Raw genomic sequence first — 23515 nt, 5'->3', positions numbered from 1 at the left:
GCATATATAAATCATCAGGGGGGAACCAGGTCCCGAGCCCTAATGGACACATTCTCCAGTCCTCAAATTAGCAGAGGCAAACCTGCTATCTCTGTCACCACTACACATCCGGGGCACGGAGAATCAAAGGGCAGACTTTCTGAGTCGCACCCAATTACGACAAGGGGAATGGGTCCTAAAGCGGTCCGTTTTTCGGCAGATTGTAAAAATGTGGGGGGACCCGGGCATAGATCTGTTCGCCGACTTCAGAAACAAAAAGTGGAAACTTTCTGCTCCATAGACCCCAGGGGGAATCCTCTAGCTCTGGACGCCTTCATGCTCCCATGGACATGGGGCCTAACATATGCCTTTCCCCCGATCATGCTGATCCAAGCAGTGCTAAGAAAAGTCAGGGAGGATGGGGCAAGAATGATTTTAATAGCCCCCTTCTGGCCCAAAAAGAACCTGGTTCTCCTGGCAAAGAATATTCTCTCTAACCGACCCATGGATCCTCCCAGATCTCCTGGACCTGCTATCGCAGGGGCCAGTGTTACACCCTCAGGCAGGGAGATTCCATTTAACAGCATGGAATTTGAGAGGGCACTGATGAGAGACAGAGGGTTTTCAGAGAACCTGATAACCACATTACAAAAAAAAAAAGTAGGGAACTGGTTACGATGAGAGCCTACGGGAGAACGTGGAAAAAAGAAAAAATTCTTATCCATTTCGGGGGTAAAGGTTCAGGATGAGGTTCACATTGACAAAATCCTAGAATTTCTACAAAAGGGCCTAGAACAGGGTCTAGCGGTCAACACATTAAAGGTACAAGTAGCGGCCTTGGGCACCTTTATAACCATAATGTGGTAGGTAATCCTTGGGTGACAGATTATTAAGGCCGTATCCAGATCCAGGCCGATAGCTAATCAAAGATTACCATCATGGGATCTAAATCTTGTACTATCCATGCTAACAGGCCCCCCATTCGAACCTATTCACTCAGCATCGCTAAGAATCCTGTCGTTAAAAACAGTGCTTCTTTTGGTGCTAACATCAGCTCGCAGAGTGAGCGATATGCAAGCTTTATCAGTAGGGCCACCTTTAACAAAAATTCTAGATGATAGGGTCATTTTAAAGCCTGACCTGGCATATCTACCGAAAGTGTCATCACACTTCCATAAGTCCCAAGAGGTAGTCCTTCCTACATTCTGACCAAATCCTAAAAAGAAGGGAGAAGACAAATTCCACACCTTAGATGTGAGGAGGTGCCTAGTGCAGTATCTAGAGGCCACCAAGAAATATAGGAAGGAAGGCTCTCTCTTTGTGTGTTTTCAGGGACCTCGGAAGGGACTCAAAGCATCTAAGAGTACCCTGGCAAGGTGCATAAGGGATGAGATTGCCCTGGCATATTCATCCAGTGAAAATACCATCCCGGAAGGGTTGAGAGCCCATTCCACAGGAGCGATGGCGACCTCATGGGCTGAAAGATCTGAGGTATCAATAGAACAAATCTGTAAGGCGGCCACCTGGTCATCACCTTCGACCTTTTTCAGGCACTATAGATTAGATCTAGCCTCTACGTCTGACCTGACCTTTGGGAGTAGGGTCCTTCAGGCGGTGGTCCCTCCCTAAGCTACCAATCTCTGTAATTCTCTCCGTGGTGCTGTCATGGGTGAGAGAGAATAGCTTAGTTACTCACCGATAACGGTGTTTCTCGGAACCCATGACAGCACCCGCTTATTCCCCTCCCCTTCACGAGTGTGGTGGGCACGTTTTACTGTTAGTAGAGTGTTTCCGTTTAGGCACGGTGCTTCTGATAATAAGCAATATTATAATGTTGTGCATATATTCCTGTTGTCTAACTAACCTGGAGACCCTCTGATGCTCTGTAACCAACTGAAGGCGGAGGAGAGGTACCGCCCTTTTTATCTGTAGGTTCCTGTCCCTGAAGGGCGGATCCCCTCTCTCCGTGGTGCTGTCATGGGTTCCGAGAAACACCGTTATCGGTGAGTAACTAAGCTATTATGCTCAATTGTAACACTATTGAGTTTGCACAAAAACGCATTACATTGAATAAGACGCCGTTATTGGCGTGCACATGTGTGCATAGAATGGGGTGAGCCATGACACTGATTTATAATATACAGCTATGTGTAAATTGTTAATTAATATTTGATCTGGTACTGTAAAGTACAGTTCACATACAGTATACATGGGCATACCCACCGTGGGGCGGGGGGAGCAGCTGCCCCCCCCTAGAAGCAGGGGTGCACAATTAAAGAACACCTCCTGGCCGTGGTAGTCTAGAGCGAGCTTACTTTTCCCGCCTCCACGCCCTCTCAGAGAGACACACTGCAGCCCCTCACTGCTAATAAATCCCAGCAATGACGCTGGGTTGCTCTGTGAGTACAGGACCTGTGATGAGGTCACAGAAAGGGAGGAGTCAGGGGTCACATGATCAGGGGCCCCTCGATGTCTGCAGGACTCTGCTGTGCTGGTTGTCATGTGCTGGATGAGGTGAAGTTTCTGTGTGGGGTCAGGAGGGGTTTACAGTGTGGAAGTAGCGGAGCCGTACGAGGTGTACGGAGTGGAGTCGTGTGTGTACAAGGTGTACGGAGCATAGCCGTGTGTACGAGGTGTACGGAGCAAAGCCACGCGTGTACGAGGTGTACGGAGCGGAGCCACGCGTGTACGAGGTGTATGGAGCGGAGCTGCATGTGTACGAGGTGTACGGAGCAGAGCCGTGTGTGTATGAGGTGTACGGAGCAAAGCCACGCGTGTATGAGGTGTATGGAGCGGAGCCACAGGTGTACGGAGCGGAACTATGTGTGTACGAGGTGTACCGAGTGGAGCCATGTGTGTACGAGGTGTACGGAGCAGAACTGTGTGTGTACGAGGTGTATGGAGCAAAGCCACACGTGTACGAGGTGTACGGAGCGGAGCCGTGTGTACGAGGTGTACAGAGCAGAGCCATGTGTGTACGAGGTGTACGGAGCGGAGCCGTGTGTGTACGAGGTGTACAGAGCGGAACTGTGTGTGTACGAGGTGTACGGAGCAGAGCCATGTGTGTACGAGGTGTACGAAAAAGAGCCCTGTGTGTACGAGGTGTACGGAGCGGAGCCGTGTGTGTACAAGGTGTTCGGAGTGGAGCCATGTGTACGAGATGTACAGAGCGGAGCCGTGTGTGTACGAGGTGTACGGAGCTGAGCCGTGTGTGTACAAGGTGTACGGAGCCGTGTGTGTGTACGGAGCGGAGCCGCATGTGTACAGAGTGTATGAAAAATAGCCCTGTGTGTACGAAGTGTACGGAGCAAAGCCGTTTGTGTACGAGGTTTACAGAGCGGAGCCGAGTGTGAACGAGGTGAATGGAGTAGAGCCGAGTGTGAACGAGATGTATGGAGCAGAGCCGCATGTGTAGAAGGTTTACGGAGTGAAGCCATGTGTGTACAAGGTATACGGAGCGTGGCCGCATGTGAACGAGGTGTACTGTATGGAGAAGAGCCGCATGTGTACAAGGTTTACAGAGTGGAGCCATGTGTGTGTACGATGTTTACAGAGCGTGGCGTGGCCGCATGTGAACGAGGTGTATGGAGCAGAGCCACATGTGTACAAGGTTTACAGAGTGGAGCCATGTGTGTATACGAGGTGTACGAGGTTTACGGAGCATGGCCACATGTGAACGAGGTGTATGGAGCAGAGCTGCATTTGTACGAGGTTTACGGAGTGGAGCCATGTGTGTGTACGAGGTGTGCGGAGCGGAGCAGCGTGTGAACGAGATGTATGGAGCAGAGCTGCATGTGTACGAGGTTTACAGAGTGGAGCCATGTGTGTACGAGGTGTACAGAGCAGAGCCGCATGTGAACGAGGTGTATGAAAAAGAGCCGTGTGTGTACAAAGTGTACGGAGCAAAGCCGTGTGTGTACGAGGTATATGGAGCGGAGCCGCATGTGAACGAGGTGTATGGAGCAGAGCCGCGTGTGAGCGAGGTGTATGGAGCAGAGCCGTGTGTGAACGAGGTGTATGGAGCAGAGCCGCATGTGTACAAGGTTTACGGAGTGGAGCCATGTGTGTACGAGGTATACGGAGCGTGGCCACATGTGATCGAGGTGTATGGAGCAGAGCCGCATGTGTACAAAGTTTACGGAGTGGAGCCATGTCTGTGTACAAGGTTTACAGAGCGTGGCCGCATGTGAACAAGGTGTATGGAGCAGAGCCGCATGTGTACAAGGTTTACAGAGTGGAGCTATGTGTGTATACGAGGTGTACGATGTTTACGGAGCGTGGCCGCATGTAAATGAGGTGTATGGAGCAGAGCCTCATTTGTACGAGGTTTACGGAGTGGAGCCATGTGTGTGTACGAGGTGTGTGGAGCGGAGCAGCATGTGAACGAGGTGTATGGAGCAGAGCTGCATTTGTGCGAGGTTTACGGAGTGGAGCCATGTGTATACTGAGTAGAGCCGTGTGTGTGCGATGTGTACGGATTGGAGCCATGTGTGTATGAGGCATACAAAGCGGAACCATGTGTGTATGAGGTGTGCGGAGCCGTGCGTGTACAAGGTGTATGGTGGGGACAGTCCCGATCTTGAGAGTCTGCCCTGCGGAGCACTGAGGAGCACTTTAAAACTCGCACGGGACATTCCACCGGAAGTGACATTCTGGAAGCTGACGGAAATGAGGTAATTTCGGTAGGAGCTTGTGACAGAACCATGGAGGCACTTCGAGGAATGCTTCAGATCCATCACCGTGTCCTCCTTCAACAGCGCAGACAGTGGGATCGGGGATGCCGGTCATGTGAGCCGATCATGATATGTCCTGCATCGGGAGGCTCAGGTGGGCACTACAATGGGAGCTGGGCAGCTATAGCATCTTTATAGAATCTTTCTCTCTTTGTTTCTTTCTCTCTCTGTTCTTTCTTTCCCTTTCTAATTTCTTTCTCTCTCTGTTTCTTTCTCTCTATGTTCTTTCTTTCCCTCTCTAATCTTTCTTTCTCTGCTTCTTTGTTTCTCGCTCTCTGCGCTCTTTCTTTCTTTCTTTCTTCCTTTCTCTGTTCTTTCTTCCTTTCTTTCTCTCTGTTCTTTCTCTCTGTTTTTTCTTTTTTCTTTCTTTGTTCTTTCTTTCTCTCTGTTCTTTCTTTCCCCTCTTTCTTACTTTCATTCTTTCCCCTCTTTCTTTCTCTCTCTATCTTTGTTCTTTCTTCTTTCTCTCTCTTTTCTTTCTCTCTGTTCTTTCTTTCTTTTTCACTCTCTCCCTGTTATTTCTTTCTTTCTTTCTCTCTCTGTTCTTAAATTCCCTTCTTTCTTTCTTCCTTTCTCTCTCTCTTTTTTTCTGTCCTCTTTTTTTCTCTCTCTGTTCTTTCTTTCTCTGTTTTTTCTTTCTTTCTCTCTTTCTCTGTTCTTACTTCCTTTCTTCCCCTCTTTCTTTCTCTCTGTTCTTTCTTTCTTTCTTTCTCTCTCTCTGTTCTTTCTTTCCCCTCTTTCTTTCTCTCTCTTTTCTTTCTTTCCTTATATTTCTCTTCAGTTCTTTCTTTCCCCTCTTTCTTTCTTTCTTTCTGTTCTTCCTTTCTCTCTCTCTCTTCTTTCTTCCTCTCTGTTCTTCCTTTCAATCTCTCTGTTCTTTCTTTCTTTCTCTCTCTGTTCTTCCTTTCTCTCTCTTTTCTTTCTTACATTCTCTGTTCTTTCTTTCTATCTATCTCTCTATCTTTCTTTCTTTCTTTAGCTTTCTCTCTCTCTTCTTTCTTTTCCTCAGTACCAGCCACTGTGCCCATAATGCCAGCCACTGTGCCCTCAGTACCAGTCAGTGTGATCAGCAGTGCTAAATGGGTGCTGTTGGGGCATGGATATGGGTGTGACTAGTGTTGAAATGGGTGTGGTCGGGTGTGGCCTAAAATTTGCCGTGCGCCCGATCATGACTTGCCTCCTCAGTTTTGATCCTGGGTACGCCCATGACAGTATATGTCACTGTATTGCACTTTAACACATTTGCATTTAAATGGACTATCTATGCACTTCATGTATGTCACTTGTATATGAGCTGGTATACACTTTTATATATAATTATTCTTAAGTACATTCAATTACTAGTATTCTATAAATATCCTGTATTGCTTGAAAAAGGTCCAGACCTAGGACAGAAACGTCGCTGTGATGGGCTATTAAATTTAAGCACCTTAAATCCATGAATGAGAACAGTGTGCTGCCTCCATTTTTGAATTCTTGTATAAGGTTTGGTACATGCCTGGGGGGCATAGCACCCTTTTTGCAAATTTTGTGCTGCTCTTATTTTTTCTTGTTTATACACTGCTCAAAAAGAATAAAGAGAACACTAAAATACCACATCCTAGATATCTCTGAAGGAAATATTTCAGTTGCAAATTTTTATTCATTGCATTGTGGAATGTGTTCAGAACAATAAAACATAACAGTTATCAATGTAAATCAAAATGAATATCCTATGGAAGTCTGGATTTGGAATGATACTCAAAATCAAAGTGGAAAATCAAATTACAGGCTGATCCAACTTCAATGGAAATGCCTCATGACAAAGAAAAGATGCTCAGTATTGTGTGTGGCCTTCACATGCCTGTATGACCTCCCTACTGTACAATGCCTGGGTATGCTCCTGATGAGGCGGCGGATGGTCTCCTGAGGGATCTCTTCCCCGACCTGGACTAAATCATCCGCCAACCCCTGGACAGTCTGTGGTGCAACGTGATGTTGGTGGATGGACCGAGACATGATGTCCCAGATGTGCTCAATCGAATTCAGGTCTGGGGAATGGGCGGACCAGTCCATAGCTTCAATACCTTCATCTTGCAGGAACTGCTGACACACTTCAGCCACATGAGTTCTGGCATTGTCCTGCATTAGGAGGAACCCAGGGCTAACCGCACCAGCATATGGTCTTACAAGGAGTCTGAGAATCTCATCTCGGTAACTATTGGCAGTCAGGCTACCTCTGGCGAGCACATGGAGGGCTGTGCGGCTCTCCAAAGAAATGCCACCCCACACCATTACTGACCCACTGCCAAAAAGTCATGCTGAAGGATGTTGCAGGAAGCAGATCGCTCTCCACGACGTCTCCAGACTCTGTCACGTCTGTCACATGTGTTTAGTGTTAACCTTCTTTCATCTGTGAAGAGCACAGGGCGCCAGTGGCGAATTTGCCAATCCTGGTGTTCTGGGGCAAATGCCAAGCGTCCTGTACTGTGTTGGGCTGTGAGCACAACCCCCATCCATGGACGTCGGGCCCTCAAACTATCCTCATGGAGTCGGTTTCTAACCGTTTGTGCAAACACACGCACATTTGTGGCCTGCTGGAGGTCATTTTGCAGGGCTCTGGCAGTGCTCCTCCTGTTCCTCCTTGCACAAAGGTGGAGATAGCGGTCCTGCTGCTGAGTTGTTGCCCTTCTACGGCCCCCTCCACATCTCCTGGTGTACTGGCCTGTCTCCTGGTAGCGCATCCAGCCTCTGTACACTACGCTGACAGACACAGCAAACCTTCTTGCCACAGCTCGCATTGATGTGTCATCCTGGATGAGCTGCACTACCTTAGCCACTTGTGTAGGTTGTAGAGTCCGTCTCATGTTACCACGAGTGTGGTCCCCACCTGCAGAACCACCCCTTTATTGAGGGTGTCTTGATAATTACCTATTCCATTTGCACAACAACATGTGAAATTGATTGTCAATCAGTGTTGCCTCCTAAGTGGACAATTTGATTTCACAGAAGTTTGATTCACTTGGAGTTATAGTCTTATATTCTGTTGTTTAAGTGTTCCCTTTATTTTTTGAGCAGTGTATATATATATATATAGATAGATAGATAGATAGATAGATAAATAGATATTGCCTGAAGCGTGTCATCGTTAACTTTAGGTCTATTAGAAATCATTTTATCTTCAGCTTACTTAATTGTCTGTACATTTGATCACTGTCACCAAAGAGTTCTGATTTAACCTTATTGGCCCACGGGACTTGTTTCCAAAATGCATCAGGCTGGTTTAGATGTTCTTTTGCATACTTCTGATACTGAATTTTATGGTGCGGATGCAGGAGAGTTTTCTTCTGATGACTCTTCCATGAAGGCCATATTTGTACAGGTGTTTCTGAACAGTAGACCATGCAGATTGGTGCGGAGCCGTGTGGAGTGGTGCAGAGCCTTGTTTAGCCATGCAGAGCCTTGCAGAGCAGTGCGAAGCCTCGCTGTTCAGAGCCGGGCAGAGCGGTGCGGATCCTCGCTGTGAGGAACTGTTTGGGCAGATAGACTGCCATGCACAGGTGGTGATGGCCTGAGAGGGCATGGGGAGTCCACGGCATGCAAGTCAAGGAGGAATGGTTGCCCAAAAAGGGGTGGAGTCCCAAAACGGGGTGGTGACCCAGACAGCGATGGTTGCCCAGAAAAGGGTGGCTTCCCAAAGGGGGGGCCGGTAACCCAAATAGGGATGGTTGCTTAGAAAGGGGTGGAGTCCCAAAAGGGGGCAGTGACCCTAAGGGGGCTGGAGTCCCAATAGGGGACGGTGACCCAAATAGGGGTGGTGGCCAAAAAAAGGACGGCAGCAAAAGTGCCATTGGACTGTAGCTGGTAACAGCAAAGTTCATTCTATGTAGGTTCATGCTATAGTGTGGATTGCTCGGCCATTGAAGCATCACGACTGTGTCCCATCTGGATGATAAAGAACGTGTGATGGGACTGATAGACCCGACGAGTGGTGTGTCCTTTCTAAGAGCCCTTCCGGAACACTCTAGGTTACCTAGGATAAAAGTAAGTGGCATGTGTGAGGACATTAAATGATGTCTGAGAGCGTGCCTCTACATTATTGCGGCTGAGGTTTCCACGTACCATGAAGTGTGTGTGGTCTCGGACTTGCGGTATACCATGGTAATAGGTCATGACTTGGAAGTACTGTGGGACAGGTCGATACAGGGAGAGGTGTCTGTAGAAATAATGTGTGTAAGATCTAATAAAGAGGAGGAGGTAGCGCCCCCTAAGGTCGATAGTCCGTAGATGACCGGATGGAAGTGTGGGTCTGATCAACTCTGGGACTTGGCAGAGGTGACCAAAAGTGTGACCGTTGAAGATGGGGTAGCTCCAGGAGAGGGATCTGACACCTGTTTAAGTGGGGACTGCTGGTTCCAGGATGAGAGACTGAGTAGTAGTGAGTGCCATACAAACAGTGATGCAAGGGGAAAAGAGTGCAGTAAGGTTGACCCGGAAACAAATGGCAAGTCTTCATCTCGTCGACTGGGGCACAGCGGCCGCAGAAAGGCAAGTCAGGCTACATCCTCTGAGAAGGCAGATAAAGAAGAAATGGGGACAAGTGCCAACAAGGTTAATGTCCTAGATAAGGGGGTCACTTTACCACTGACAAACCCTAGCACAGAGGTAGTTGATGACGTATGGAAGATAATGCTGACACAGAGTGGTGGAAGAGATCCAACAGTGAAAATCGCAGAAGGGGAAGAGCTCCGAGCAAAAATAGAGAGTCTGCAGGAGAACCTGTCCAAATCGACCGCTGCCACTCAACAATGAGAAGATCAAATCGACAAACTGGAAGCGCACGTCCAAAGCTTGAAGAAAGAGTACAACGAGGTCTGTTAATAGCTGGCGAACGAGAGGGTGAAGGTGTCAAGTAGGAAAGCCGCCAACTGCACGCAGCAGGATCAGTTGCATCACCTGGCAGTCAAGGCTCAGCTCGGAGAGAAGGAAGCGCAGGAGTAGAAACTGCTTCATACCATCCACTCCACCAAGGAGAAGCTGCGTTCTGCTCGACAGGAGGACATAGAACACCTGTCTCAGCTGGAAATGACCTGCTGTAACAAAGCGCAGCAGTTCCAAGACCTTGCCAACGAGTTGTCTCCTGAGAAGCAAAAAGTGACAGATTTACAGGCTGAATTAAAGCTTCTGAAAGAACAGAAATCTAAGGAAATCACAGCTTTGGAGTCTGGGAGCAAGAACAGTGATTCTTCAGAGAGCCCAGCAGAGACCCTAGAGGCAGTCGAAGGTAATGGAGGGAAGACACAAGAGAAAGTTGAACCTGCTGATGAAGGAAAAGGTAGAACTCTGAAGCAGCAGAGTGTGGGTGGGCAAGCTGCCCCATCTGAAAATATAATTAAAGAAGTTATGGTGCAACATGTGCTAGCCAAAAGGGAACAGGATCACGAAATAGAGATGCTTAAAGTAAAAGAGCATGTCGAACGAGAAATGGTCCTGAGACAAGAGGCTGAGCACAGAGTGGATGAGCTGGAGAAGGAAGTCAATGTGTCAAACCATGAACAAGGCCATATTGGAAAATTTGGAGGTGCTCAGAGAAGCATTATGAGGACTTCTACAGGAGAAGGAGATGGTGGACGCAGACTTACAGCGGCAGTGCCAGAGTGGTAAGGAGGCGGAGCTGCAAATGCCCTTTTTGACGAGAGGTCTTGAAGAATGTGAAGCTCAGGGAGAGCTTGCGCTAAGAGCTGAGCAAGACTATCACCCAGTGGTGGCAGATGACTTGATGGTCCTGTCCAAGGCAAAGCAGGCGTGGTTCATTCATTAAGTAGATGAGACCTCGCTCTTTAAGTGCATAGTAGAGGTACCCAAGGAGGTGCGAGAAGCTTGTGCCAGTGAGGCTGTGCATGAGGCCTTTAGAAAGGTGGTGGAGGCGTGTAGTGTTTTTATTCATTGCATTGTGGAATGTGTTCAGAACAATAAAACATAACAGTTATCAATGTAAATCAAAATGAATATCCTATGGAAGTCTGGATTTGGAATGATACTCAAAATCAAAGTGGAAAATCAAATTACAGGCTGATCCAACTTCAATGGAAATGCCTCATGACAAAGAAAAGATGCTCAGTATTGTGTGTGGCCTTCACATGCCTGTATGACCTCCCTACTGTACAATGCCTGGGTATGCTCCTGATGAGGCGGCGGATGGTCTCCTGAGGGATCTCTTCCCCGACCTGGACTAAATCATCCGCCAACCCCTGGACAGTCTGTGGTGCAACGTGATGTTGGTGGATGGACCGAGACATGATGTCCCAGATGTGCTCAATCGAATTCAGGTCTGGGGAATGGGCGGACCAGTCCATAGCTTCAATACCTTCATCTTGCAGGAACTGCTGACACACTTCAGCCACATGAGTTCTGGCATTGTCCTGCATTAGGAGGAACCCAGGGCTAACCGCACCAGCATATGGTCTTACAAGGAGTCTGAGAATCTCATCTCGGTAACTATTGGCAGTCAGGCTACCTCTGGCGAGCACATGGAGGGCTGTGCGGCTCTCCAAAGAAATGCCACCCCACACCATTACTGACCCACTGCCAAAAAGTCATGCTGAAGGATGTTGCAGGAAGCAGATCGCTCTCCACGACGTCTCCAGACTCTGTCACGTCTGTCACATGTGTTTAGTGTTAACCTTCTTTCATCTGTGAAGAGCACAGGGCGCCAGTGGCGAATTTGCCAATCCTGGTGTTCTGGGGCAAATGCCAAGCGTCCTGTACTGTGTTGGGCTGTGAGCACAACCCCCATCCATGGACGTCGGGCCCTCAAACTATCCTCATGGAGTCGGTTTCTAACCGTTTGTGCAAACACACGCACATTTGTGGCCTGCTGGAGGTCATTTTGCAGGGCTCTGGCAGTGCTCCTCCTGTTCCTCCTTGCACAAAGGTGGAGATAGCGGTCCTGCTGCTGAGTTGTTGCCCTTCTACGGCCCCCTCCACATCTCCTGGTGTACTGGCCTGTCTCCTGGTAGCGCATCCAGCCTCTGTACACTACGCTGACAGACACAGCAAACCTTCTTGCCACAGCTCGCATTGATGTGTCATCCTGGATGAGCTGCACTACCTTAGCCACTTGTGTAGGTTGTAGAGTCCGTCTCATGTTACCACGAGTGTGGTCCCCACCTGCAGAACCACCCCTTTATTGAGGGTGTCTTGATAATTACCTATTCCATTTGCACAACAACATGTGAAATTGATTGTCAATCAGTGTTGCCTCCTAAGTGGACAATTTGATTTCACAGAAGTTTGATTCACTTGGAGTTATAGTCTTATATTCTGTTGTTTAAGTGTTCCCTTTATTTTTTGAGCAGTGTATATATATATATAGATAGATAGATAGATAAATAGATATTGCCTGAAGCGTGTCATCGTTAACTTTAGGTCTATTAGAAATCATTTTATCTTCAGCTTACTTAATTGTCTGTACATTTGATCACTGTCACCAAAGAGTTCTGATTTAACCTTATTGGCCCACGGGACTTGTTTCCAAAATGCATCAGGCTGGTTTAGATGTTCTTTTGCATACTTCTGATACTGAATTTTATGGTGCGGATGCAGGAGAGTTTTCTTCTGATGACTCTTCCATGAAGGCCATATTTGTACAGGTGTTTCTGAACAGTAGACCATGCAGATTGGTGCGGAGCCGTGTGGAGTGGTGCAGAGCCTTGTTTAGCCATGCAGAGCCTTGCAGAGCAGTGCGAAGCCTCGCTGTTCAGAGCCGGGCAGAGCGGTGCGGATCCTCGCTGTGAGGAACTGTTTGGGCAGATAGACTGCCATGCACAGGTGGTGATGGCCTGAGAGGGCATGGGGAGTCCACGGCATGCAAGTCAAGGAGGAATGGTTGCCCAAAAAGGGGTGGAGTCCCAAAACGGGGTGGTGACCCAGACAGCGATGGTTGCCCAGAAAAGGGTGGCTTCCCAAAGGGGGGGCCGGTAACCCAAATAGGGATGGTTGCTTAGAAAGGGGTGGAGTCCCAAAAGGGGGCAGTGACCCTAAGGGGGCTGGAGTCCCAATAGGGGACGGTGACCCAAATAGGGGTGGTGGCCAAAAAAAGGACGGCAGCAAAAGTGCCATTGGACTGTAGCTGGTAACAGCAAAGTTCATTCTATGTAGGTTCATGCTATAGTGTGGATTGCTCGGCCATTGAAGCATCACGATTGTGTCCCATCTGGATGATGAAGAACGTGTGATGGGACTGATAGACCCGACGAGTGGTGTGTCCTTTCTAAGAGCCCTTCCGGAACACTCTAGGTTACCTAGGATAAAAGTAAGTGGCATGTGTGAGGACATTAAATGATGTCTGAGAGCGTGCCTCTACATTATTGCGGCTGAGGTTTCCACGTACCATGAAGTGTGTGTGGTCTCGGACTTGCGGTATACCATGGTAATAGGTCATGACTTGGAAGTACTGTGGGACAGGTCGATACAGGGAGAGGTGTCTGTAGAAATAATGTGTGTAAGATCTAATAAAGAGGAGGAGGTAGCGCCCCCTAAGGTCGATAGTCCGTAGTTGACCGGATGGAAGTGTGGGTCTGATCAACTCTGGGACTTGGCAGAGGTGACCAAAAGTGTGACCGTTGAAGATGGGGTAGCTCCAGGAGAGGGATCTGACACCTGTTTAAGTGGGGACTGCTGGTTCCAGGATGAGAGACTGAGTAGTAGTGAGTGCCATACAAACAGTGATGCAAGGGGAAAAGAGTGCAGTAAGGTTGACCCGGAAACAAATGGCAAGTCTTCATCTCGTCGACTGGGGCACAGCGGCCGCAGAAAGGCAAGTCAGGCTACATCCTCTGAGAAGGCAGATAAAGAAGAAATGGGGACAAGTGCCAACAAGGTTAATGTCCTAGATAAGGGGGTCACTTTACCACTGACAAACCCTAGCACAGAGGTAGTTGATGACGTATGGAAGATAATGCTGACACAGAGTGGTGGAAGAGATCCAACAGTGAAAATCGCAGAAGGGGAAGAGCTCCGAGCAAAAATAGAGAGTCTGCAGGAGAACCTGTCCAAATCGACCGCTGCCACTCAACAATGAGAGGATCAAATCGACAAACTGGAAGCGCACGTCCAAAGCTTGAAGAAAGAGTACAACGAGGTCTGTTAATAGCTGGCGAACGAGAGGGTGAAGGTGTCAAGTAGGAAAGCCGCCAACTGCACGCAGCAGGATCAGTTGCATCACCTGGCAGTCAAGGCTCAGCTCGGAGAGAAGGAAGCGCAGGAGTAGAAACTGCTTCATACCATCCACTCCACCAAGGAGAAGCTGCGTTCTGCTCAACAGGAGGACATAGAACACCTGTCTCAGCTGGAAATGACCTGCTGTAACAAAGCGCAGCCGTTCCAAGACCTTGCCAACGAGTTGTCTCCTGAGAAGCAAAAAGTGACAGATTTACAGGCTGAATTAAAGCTTCTGAAAGAACAGAAATCTAAGGAAATCACAGCTTTGGAGTCTGGGAGCAAGAACAGTGATTCTTCAGAGAGCCCAGCAGAGACCCTAGAGGCAGTCGAAGGTAATGGAGGGAAGACACAAGAGAAAGTTGAACCTGCTGATGAAGGAAAAGGTAGAACTCTGAAGCAGCAGAGTGTGGGTGGGCAAGCTGCCCCATCTGAAAATATAATTAAAGAAGTTATGGTGCAACATGTGCTAGCCAAAAGGGAACAGGATCACGAAATAGAGATGCTTAAAGTAAAAGAGCATGTCGAACGAGAAATGGTCATGAGACAAGAGGCTGAGCACAGAGTGGATGAGCTGGAGAAGGAAGTCAATGTGTCAAACCATGAACAAGGCCATATTGGAAAATTTGGAGGTGCTCAGAGAAGCATTATGAGGACTTCTACAGGAGAAGGAGATGGTGGACGCAGACTTACAGCGCCAGTGCCAGAGTGGTAAGGAGGCGGAGCTGCAAATGCCCTTTTTGACGAGAGGTCTTGAAGAATGTGAAGCTCAGGGAGAGCTTGCGCTAAGAGCTGAGCAAGACTATCACCCAGTGGTGGCAGATGACTTGATGGTCCTGTCCAAGGCAAAGCAGGCGTGGTTCATTCATTAAGTAGATGAGACCTCGCTCTTTAAGTGCATAGTAGAGGTACCCAAGGAGGTGCGAGAAGCTTGTGCCAGTGAGGCTGTGCATGAGGCCTTTAGAAAGGTGGTGGAGGCGTGTAGTGTGAACTGGGCGCCATTGACTTAACAGTTGGTTATACTGTCAACTAGGGAAGTCAAAGTGACGTAGGTGGCTATCCTGAGTGACATGCACCTACACTGCCTCCGCACGAAACAGTTGATCCTATTGAGGATTAAGGAAGCCGCTCGACATCTGGAGCATGCAAGGAGAGCTCAAAGTCAGCTGGGGTTTGTGGAAGACATCATTCAAGTGCCCAGAATTCTGGTGAGGAAAGTCATTGGGAGACTTGGAAAAGTGATGCAGGAAAGCGTGAATAAATTTGGTGTGGCGAGAGTGAGGATTCCGGCTGATGACAAAGGCCAGGTAGCTGGTGAGGATGGGATGGTTCCATTCATCATTGTCGGATCAATGGAAAGCCTTAGGAATAGCCGAATGCTCCTTGAATATCAGGTGGCATACCTAAGGGAGATAGAGCAGCTAAGACTTGACAGACTGCAGATTAATAAACAGCTGCAGGAAATGGAAAGAAGATGGTGACCACTTTCAACCCAAGGTCTGGAGAAACTAAGGGGTTCCCTAAACAATGGAAGAGTTGGAAGTAGTTACTTCTCTGTTAGCTCAGTGGTGAGTAACCTAGGTGGAAGACTCTGTAGCGGACGTGGTAACAGAGGGTCAGACCAGACAGAAGGTATGGGTGTCATGGTTAGGACATGGTTAATATCCTGTTCTCACAGGGTTAACTTTTGCCGGCCTCTCTTTGGATCTGGGAGGGATATTTATACTCACTCCAGACTAGGATTCCCTGTCAGCTATACTGTTATTCTGGGTGTGTGTCTGACCCCTGGTGTGCTTGCATACTGCATTGCGTGTTTGATTCCCGTGTATGACCCGGTCTGTCCCCTCACTCTGTTCTCTGTCTCACGTTTTGGTACTATCATCTTCTCCGGTTCTGACCTCCTGGCTTGGCTATCGTTACTCTGTTACAGTTTGTCCCTATTGTACCGTCTATTGCCCGCTATGGTTTTCTGATCTATTGCTACTTCCTGACTATCCGTTCTGTCTAACCCTTTGGTATTGTTGTGCTATCTTGTGCTTTGACCCCGGCTTAATCTGGTTTACGTCTCTGCCTATGCCCCTTGGTAACTTGTCCCACAGTTACCTTTCTAGGAGTTTTCCTTCAGCTCCTAGCTCTAAAGGACCAACATGATTCACTATTAGGTAAATAATCAGGGAACAAGTGTTCATAACGAATCCATCATATAAAGGATCCACATCAGTACCTGGAATCAGTGAAGGCAGCGCACAGCGGCCTGACCCCGACGCGCGTTTCGGAGCATGCAGCTCCTTCCTCAGGGGACGTGGCCAAAGGCGCAACCAAAGGGCATTTAAATCGCACTGGCCAGAAGATTATTGGGCGCGCAAACCGCCTGTCATACCCGAGGCGGTACCTCCCCCACGACTAGCCGGAAACGCGGGCCCCACGTGATCCGACACACCTGAAAGAGGAAACTGCCATCGGGCTGACAGAGCGGCGCGCTTGCGCATGACAGGAAGTACACTATCCACCATCTTAGAATGGGGTAAATTAAAGGGAAACATACAAATACTAAAAAATGAAGGATCATGGTGTTATAAAATACTAATCAAATGCGTCTCATATCCGGAAGTGTGCAGAACACGACCAATATCCCTTCATACAAATAAATGCATATAAACACAAGATAGCATACGGCCATATGGAAATCAATAATGATAGCACCGTAAATGGATCCAAAAAAAAGGCTTGGCCTATTCTTAAAGTTGACCCAGTCTTAACTAAACTCCTGGACTACCCTTCTATCACGTTTAGGCGGGCCAGAAACCTACGTGATAAGTTGGTGGTTAGTCATTATGTGAACCATCCAGTACCAACCTTTTTGGATGATATGCCGGCTAGGCATGGATGTGCTCCGTGCGGCAGATGTGTGGCTTGTCCTAATATTGAGCGCTGTACCTTGTTCACGAACTATGATGGTACCAAAGTATTTGAAATCAAGTACCGTATATCTTGTACCACTCGATACGTGATATACCATGCTACATGTCCCTGTGGTCTAATCTATGTGGGTATGACCACGAGACAGTTGAAAGTACGCACGAGGGAACATGTCCTGGGAATACAGGCCGCATCAGCCTGCACGGATGACTCTCTCCTTAAAACCTTGCCCAGATATTTTAAGGATTTCCACCAATGTAATGCTACGCTACTTAGAGTTCGGGGCATTGATGCCCTTAATATAAACATAAGAGGTGGTAAACTTTCTGGCCGCCTGGCCCAACTCGAAACTAGGTGGATATCGGTGTTGGGTACAATTCACCCAGATAGGTTAAACGAGAATATATCCTATGCTCCATTTTTGTAGTCCCCGCCTGTTAAGCTTTGGCGTGATTTCTATGGCCTATATAGGTTGGTTTTATATTATTGTATTAATTTCTACTTTTATTCTTCTTTGTAGTATTTTATGCATGATTTGTGGATACTGCCATATGGACTCATTTCTGAGATCGCTGGAAGAAGAATAAGTGAAGCCATTCCAACGACCTGTGTATCCATCAGCATCTATCTTTTAAAGGCCAAGATATCTGAGATTTTTGCATCCATGCTGTTCTTGCTTATTTTTCTTTGATTTTGTCATAATGGACTGTTGCACCCATTAGTGTCGATTATTATACGGCCAGGACATCAGCAATTTTGCAATTGTTTTATGTATGGTCATGCATATTGCATGCATGTTCATGCAGTGGAGAATTTGTACTCTTTTGTGGTGCATATTTTCGGGTGCATGTGCGGTTGTATGCATACGTTAATTGGATTCTACATTTATTTGATAGATTCAATTTTGGTATGGGTGCATTGGTATGTATGTTTAATTATGTGCATATGATGCTTTTTTTGTGCAGACGGCATGTATGGACACATGACTACTGAATATGATGTATATCAATTTTGATATAGCAATCTTAGGTGCAATAATCTTGATTTGGTATGTCATCATTATTGATCCTTATAATAATGCCGTTATTGGCTCCATTTTTTTTGGATCCATTTCCGGCGCTATCATTATTGTTTTCCATATGGCCGTATGCTATCTTGTGTTTATATGCATTTATTTGTATGAAGGGATGATTGGTTGTTTTCTGCATACTTCCGGATATGAGACACATTTGATTAGTAATTTATAAGACCATGATCCTTCATTTTTTAGTATTTGTATGTTTCCCTTTAATTTACCCCATTCTAAGATGGTGGATAGTGTACTTCCTGTCATGTGCAAGCGCGCCGCTCTGTCGGCCCGATGGCTGTTTCCTCTTTCAGATGTGTTGGATCACGTGGGGCTCGTGTGTTTCCGGCTAGTCGTGGGGGAGGTACCGCCTCGGGTATGACAGGCGGGTTGCGCGCCCAATAATCTTCTGGCCGGCGTGATTTAAATGCCCTTTGGTTGCGCCTTTGGCCACGCCCCCTGAGGAAGGAGCTGCACGCTCTGAAACGCGCGTCGGGGTCAGGCCACTGTGCGCTGCCTTCACTGATTCCAGGTACTGATGTAGATCCTTTATATGTTGGATTCGTTATGAACAGTTGTTCCCTGATTATTTACCTAATAGTGAATCCTGTTGGTCCCTGCTTATGATAATATGCACTGGCTTTATACAACTGTGTGGTGTAATGTGGGGTGTCTGACACAAATATATAACGGTATATTTCCTGGATTGTGTAGGCGGCATACTTGGCCTAACTTTTTGCCATTGTACACGCCTGTTCATTTCTCTCTCCTTTCCATGTACCTAATGTCTGTTTGTTACATAAATTATTAATAAAATATTGATTTTTATGGGACTTTTTGACTGTGTGCTTCCTTTTCTGTTGTTTCTCTATTAAGATTGCAGTTGTCCGGATTACAGTCCAATATGTATATGTGACCTAGGTGAATTATTCTGCCATGTAACTAATTAAGTTGTCTGGTTTCACATATACTATGTATACCACAATCATAGCTCCTAGCTCTGTGGAGATTAGACCACGCCCCCAGCAGTCACGTGCTTCAGGCCCTGTTAGTCTGAAGCATGCATCTTCACCACTGCTGTCCCGCTCCACAGGTATCTTTGAGCACCATTTTTGTAATCAGGACATGCGCACTGGCTTAGTGAGCAAGTGCAGTGCGGTGTTCCTGACAATGGGACCAATGGAATCGCAACACCATACTGACCGCCGGGGATGGGGGTGGTCTGACAAAGGGGCAACCCTGTCAGAGGAGGTGACAGAATTAGACAACCTACTGTTCCAAAAGAGTTCAGTGACAGGGCCCGATTTTGACAGTTGGGTGTACTATCAAAGGTGACCCAGAAGGGTCTCTGGTCGGGTAATGGAAATTTCCAAGCCCCATGGCTTTAGGCAGAGGGGGAAGGTATGTAGGGAGGCTAATGGCCGTATAATCGAAGGGAAGTATGTGTCGCAGAGATAGCTGCTCCCTGCGATGCAACCCGGAGTATTTTGCTTTAGTGCACGTGAGCACTAAGATGTTGTTTAGTGCACCTGGGTCTGGGTTGCGGGTAGCTATGAGAGATGGGCGGGTCTGGCAACCCATATACCTGTCGAGTGTGGCTGGAGGTGTGGAGACCTCCATGGTCTGTGTGCAGAGAGGGAGAAGTCTTCCTGTGTATGTGGCTCCAGGCCGAGCCTGAGTGGAGGACATTACCCCAGCCTGTGTGCCCACAGGCCTGAGGGAGCAGAATCCTGCCAGGACCTGTGTGAGGTCAGGGTCATGTGATCTGGCCTTGTGAGTTAGCAGTTGCTGGTGTCTTGGGAGAGCAGGAACTCTCACATAGCTCTCGGAGGAGCTAGAGGATTGTGCTATAGACATTGATTCTTTGATTTGCCTGCTCTAAAGGCTGTTTTCCTTTTTGCTGGTGCTCCCGCATTTATGAAGCAAATAAACCCATATGGGCTTTGAAAGGAACGTGCCACCTTTGTTGTTCCTATCGCACCTGAGTGAGTACAATCCCTACTATATATATATATATATATATATATATATATATATATGCCTAAAATACAAAAGAAATGTGTCATCTTTACATTTAGGCCTCTTAGAGATAATTTCATTTTCAACTTGCTTAACTGTTCACATTAAGAGTATGTGCACACGTTGCGGATTCATCTACGGATCCGCACCGGATTGGCCCTGTGATTCCGCAGCAGTTTTCCAAGGGCTGTACAGTACCATGTTATCCTGTGGAAAACAAAAAACGATGTGCACATGCTGCGGAAAAAAAAACTAGATTCCTCGCGGAAAAATCTGCAGACGAATCTGCAATCTGTGCACATACCCTAAAAGTAAATTTGACCAGGGTGCCCAAACTTTTACATGTAATTTTATGTGTGAAGAAAGAAAGGCACAGAATTTCAGGAAACCATTAAGCATGGGGGTGGATCAATCATGCAATCATGCTTTGAGGTTGTTTTGCAGCCAATGGCTTGGGGTACATTTCACAGGTAGAGAGAGGAATGTATTCAATGAAATTTCAACAAATTCTTCATGCAAACATAACACCATCTGTAAAAAACTGAGGTTGAAAAGAGGATGGCTTCTACAAATGAATAATGATTCTAAACGCATGTCAAAATCCACAATAAACTACTTTAAAAAGCGCAATCTGAAGGTTTTACAATGGTCCTCACAGTCCCCGATCTGGAAATAATTGAAAATCTGTGGCTAGACCTCAAAACAACAGTGGTTGCAAGACGACCCAGAAATCTCACAGAACTGGAAGAATTTTCCAAGGACGAATGGATGAAAATCTCTCAAACAAAAACTGAAAGACTCTTGGCTGGCTGCAAAGAGCATTTACAAGCTGTGCTACTTTCAAAAGGAGGTGCAACTAGGTACTAGCTGTGCAGGGTGCCCAAATGTTTGCTTTGGACCATTTACTTATATTTAACATGTAAAAAATGAAAAAAAAAATAAAAACAAAAATATAAAAAATATATATGTTTTTGCTAAAGTAGAAAGGAAATGTTTCATCTTTAACATTAGCCCTTTTAGAGATCATTTCTTCTTCAACTTGCTTCACAATAGCAGTAATTTTGACCAGGGTTGCCCAAACTCATACATGCCACTATACAGCATACTAGAATGCTGCAACAGAGGGCTGAAAGATGCTGGCTCGACTTTATATGGGGGAAAACCTGGTGACAGGTTTCCTTTAAAGTTCTATCATAAGATACCATCAAATTGTTTCTGGAACAGCTAATAGACTTTCTTTACTGCTGGATACTAATCTGTGATTATAATGAGCAACTAGAGCCATTTTATTACTAAAATGTTCAATCTGTGCATATATGGACCAAGAACGACTGCCAATAACGTTTATATTTTAGTTGGATTTTCCTGGCTGGGATTAAATGGCAATGATTAATGGACAGTGACAGTAATATTCACTAATGCCATAGGTATATGCAAACACAAAAATAGGCTGCAGCAACAACAGCTAGAAGAAGCACATCAAATAGAAGTCTAAGGGTACGTGCACACGCTGCGGAATCCGCTGCGGATTAATCCGCACGGATTTTGCAAAAACCGCAGATAATGGACCTGCGGATTATCTGCGGTTTTGCCTGCGGTTTGGTCCTGCGGATTCACTATCTCCACAATGGTGGAGATAGGAACCCGCAGCGGTTTCCGCAGAAAGAATTGACATGCAATTCTTTCTGCGGATTCAAAACCGCAGCAAATCCGCGCGGTTTTTTCCGCAGCGTCGGCACAGCGTTTTTTTTTTTTACCATTCAAATGAATGGTACTGTACACCGCAGCTAAAACTGCTGCGTGTCCGCAGCGGCCAAAACCGCTGCGGAAACGCAGCGGAATCCGCAGCGTGTGCACACAGCCTTAGGCTGTGTGCACACGATGCAGATATCCAGCGGATCCGCAGCGGATTTTACCGCGCAGAAACGCTGCATATCCGCATTGTGATGTACAGTAGCATTTAAATCAATGAAAAAAAAAAACGCTGTGCAGACGCTGCTGATTTTTCCGCGCGGTTTTCCTGCGGTACAAAATCCGCAGCATGTCACTTCTTTTGTGCGGTTTTCCACCTCCCCAGTCTTCAAATCCGCAGGGGGAAAACCGCACAAAAACCGCACAAAAACCGCAAGAAAACCGCAGTAAAAATGGAAGAAATCCGCAGGAAAAATGCAGGTCATTTGACCTGCGGATTTCTTCAATTCTGCGCGGAAAAATCTGCAGGGCAAAAAAGTACGTGTGCACTCAGCCTGAGTAACGAAGACTGTGAAACTGTGACAATTATTCAGGGCAATTCATTCACAGAGAGATGCAATACCGTCTTTATCTCTGCAGTGATACTGTTGGAAACTGGGTTAGCTTGATGAATAACACATTAATTAGATGATCACACCTCTTGCCTTCATTGCCATTTATCACTTTGACTGTATTCATCAACCATCTTCCATTAAGAAGACAGATTTTAGGAGTGGGCAGGACCACTATTTGTCATCCTCTGGAGAGGATAGTCATTTATTATGTTCAGGTAAATATCAGTAGGCCACTTATTAAATATGTTCCATTACTTTGCAGCATGAATAATCACATATTTTAATCTTTTTATCTGTGTGACTAGTGATGCTACATCCATTCTAAAATGTATCCGTCTTACTTCATGCATAGATTTAATAATCAGAGTTACTGTTGTATGGTATAAATTTTTTAGAACTTTTCTTTGTTTCCAAAGTACCGTCTCACCGACAGATGCAAATTTGGAGTTTGCACAGTTTTGTCCTTACGGTATTTTCAATGATAAGTGTTTCATTATTCACAATTCATACCAAGAGGATTGCATAAGCATGATGTGACCGACTCCTTATTGCTAGCATTGAAGATTTTATTTAAAAAGATAAATGTGCCCCTGACATTTGGTAACACTATGGTTATTACTATTTAGTAAAAGAGTAATAGACATATTATATGTGGAGGCCAAGTATCAAAGATATGTAATGGCCATAAAAGAGGATCAATTAATATAAATCATATATCATGATCCACATAATTGAAGCAGGACAAATGCAGGACAACTGCACATTTACTAGAAAGTACCAAACAAAGAAGCAGTAAAAAAATCCATAAAACTATGATATTTATTGAAGATAATATTAAAACATTAATAGATATGGACACACAGTGTTTGGACAGGGAAAAGGAACAGCATATAGATGAACACAATGGTCATGAAGGGCCAACGAGGCTGCAAACACCCCGCCAGGATAATAGAATGCAGAGCTAGATGGTATAGCTAATAGAAGTCAAGGGGTTATATGGAATATAATATGACAAATCATACAGCAAGTGCTACAATCCTTCATAAGGAGTATTCCCTGACAGAGTGCAAAAACGCACATATAAAATTGATGTATAATACACGTCATAATGATGACATAATAAACTGCATTGCTATACCTGAAGTACGGGGGGAAGCAGCAAGGTCGGTCCTGTCCCCGACGCGCGTTTCGGAGCTAAAAAAGCTCCTTCCTCAGGGGGAAGGAGCTTTTTTAGCTCTGAAACGCGCGTCGGGGACAGGACCGACCTTGCTGCTTCCCCCCGTACTTCAGGTATA

At 46.4% G+C, this 23515-nt stretch overlaps 1 long non-coding RNA gene across 1 annotated transcript in view; it reads left to right on the top strand.

The window, feature by feature from the left end:
- Positions 1 to 18728, top strand: part of LOC141094606 (uncharacterized) — a 33777-nt gene extending 15049 nt beyond the window's left edge. Inside the window, exon 2 of the long non-coding RNA XR_012233121.1 lies at positions 17350 to 18728. This is a non-coding gene — a long non-coding RNA (uncharacterized lncRNA). The remainder of the gene's footprint in view (positions 1 to 17349) is intronic.
- Positions 18729 to 23515: the final 4787 nt, after the last annotated feature.

The sequence above is a fragment of the Dendrobates tinctorius genome, unplaced genomic scaffold, assembly GCF_039654945.1.
Source record: "Dendrobates tinctorius isolate UK_male_01 unplaced genomic scaffold, ASM3965494v1 ptg000064l, whole genome shotgun sequence".
Taxonomy (NCBI): Eukaryota; Metazoa; Chordata; class Amphibia; order Anura; family Dendrobatidae; genus Dendrobates; species Dendrobates tinctorius.
This window is presented reverse-complemented; position numbering and strand designations above follow the sequence as displayed.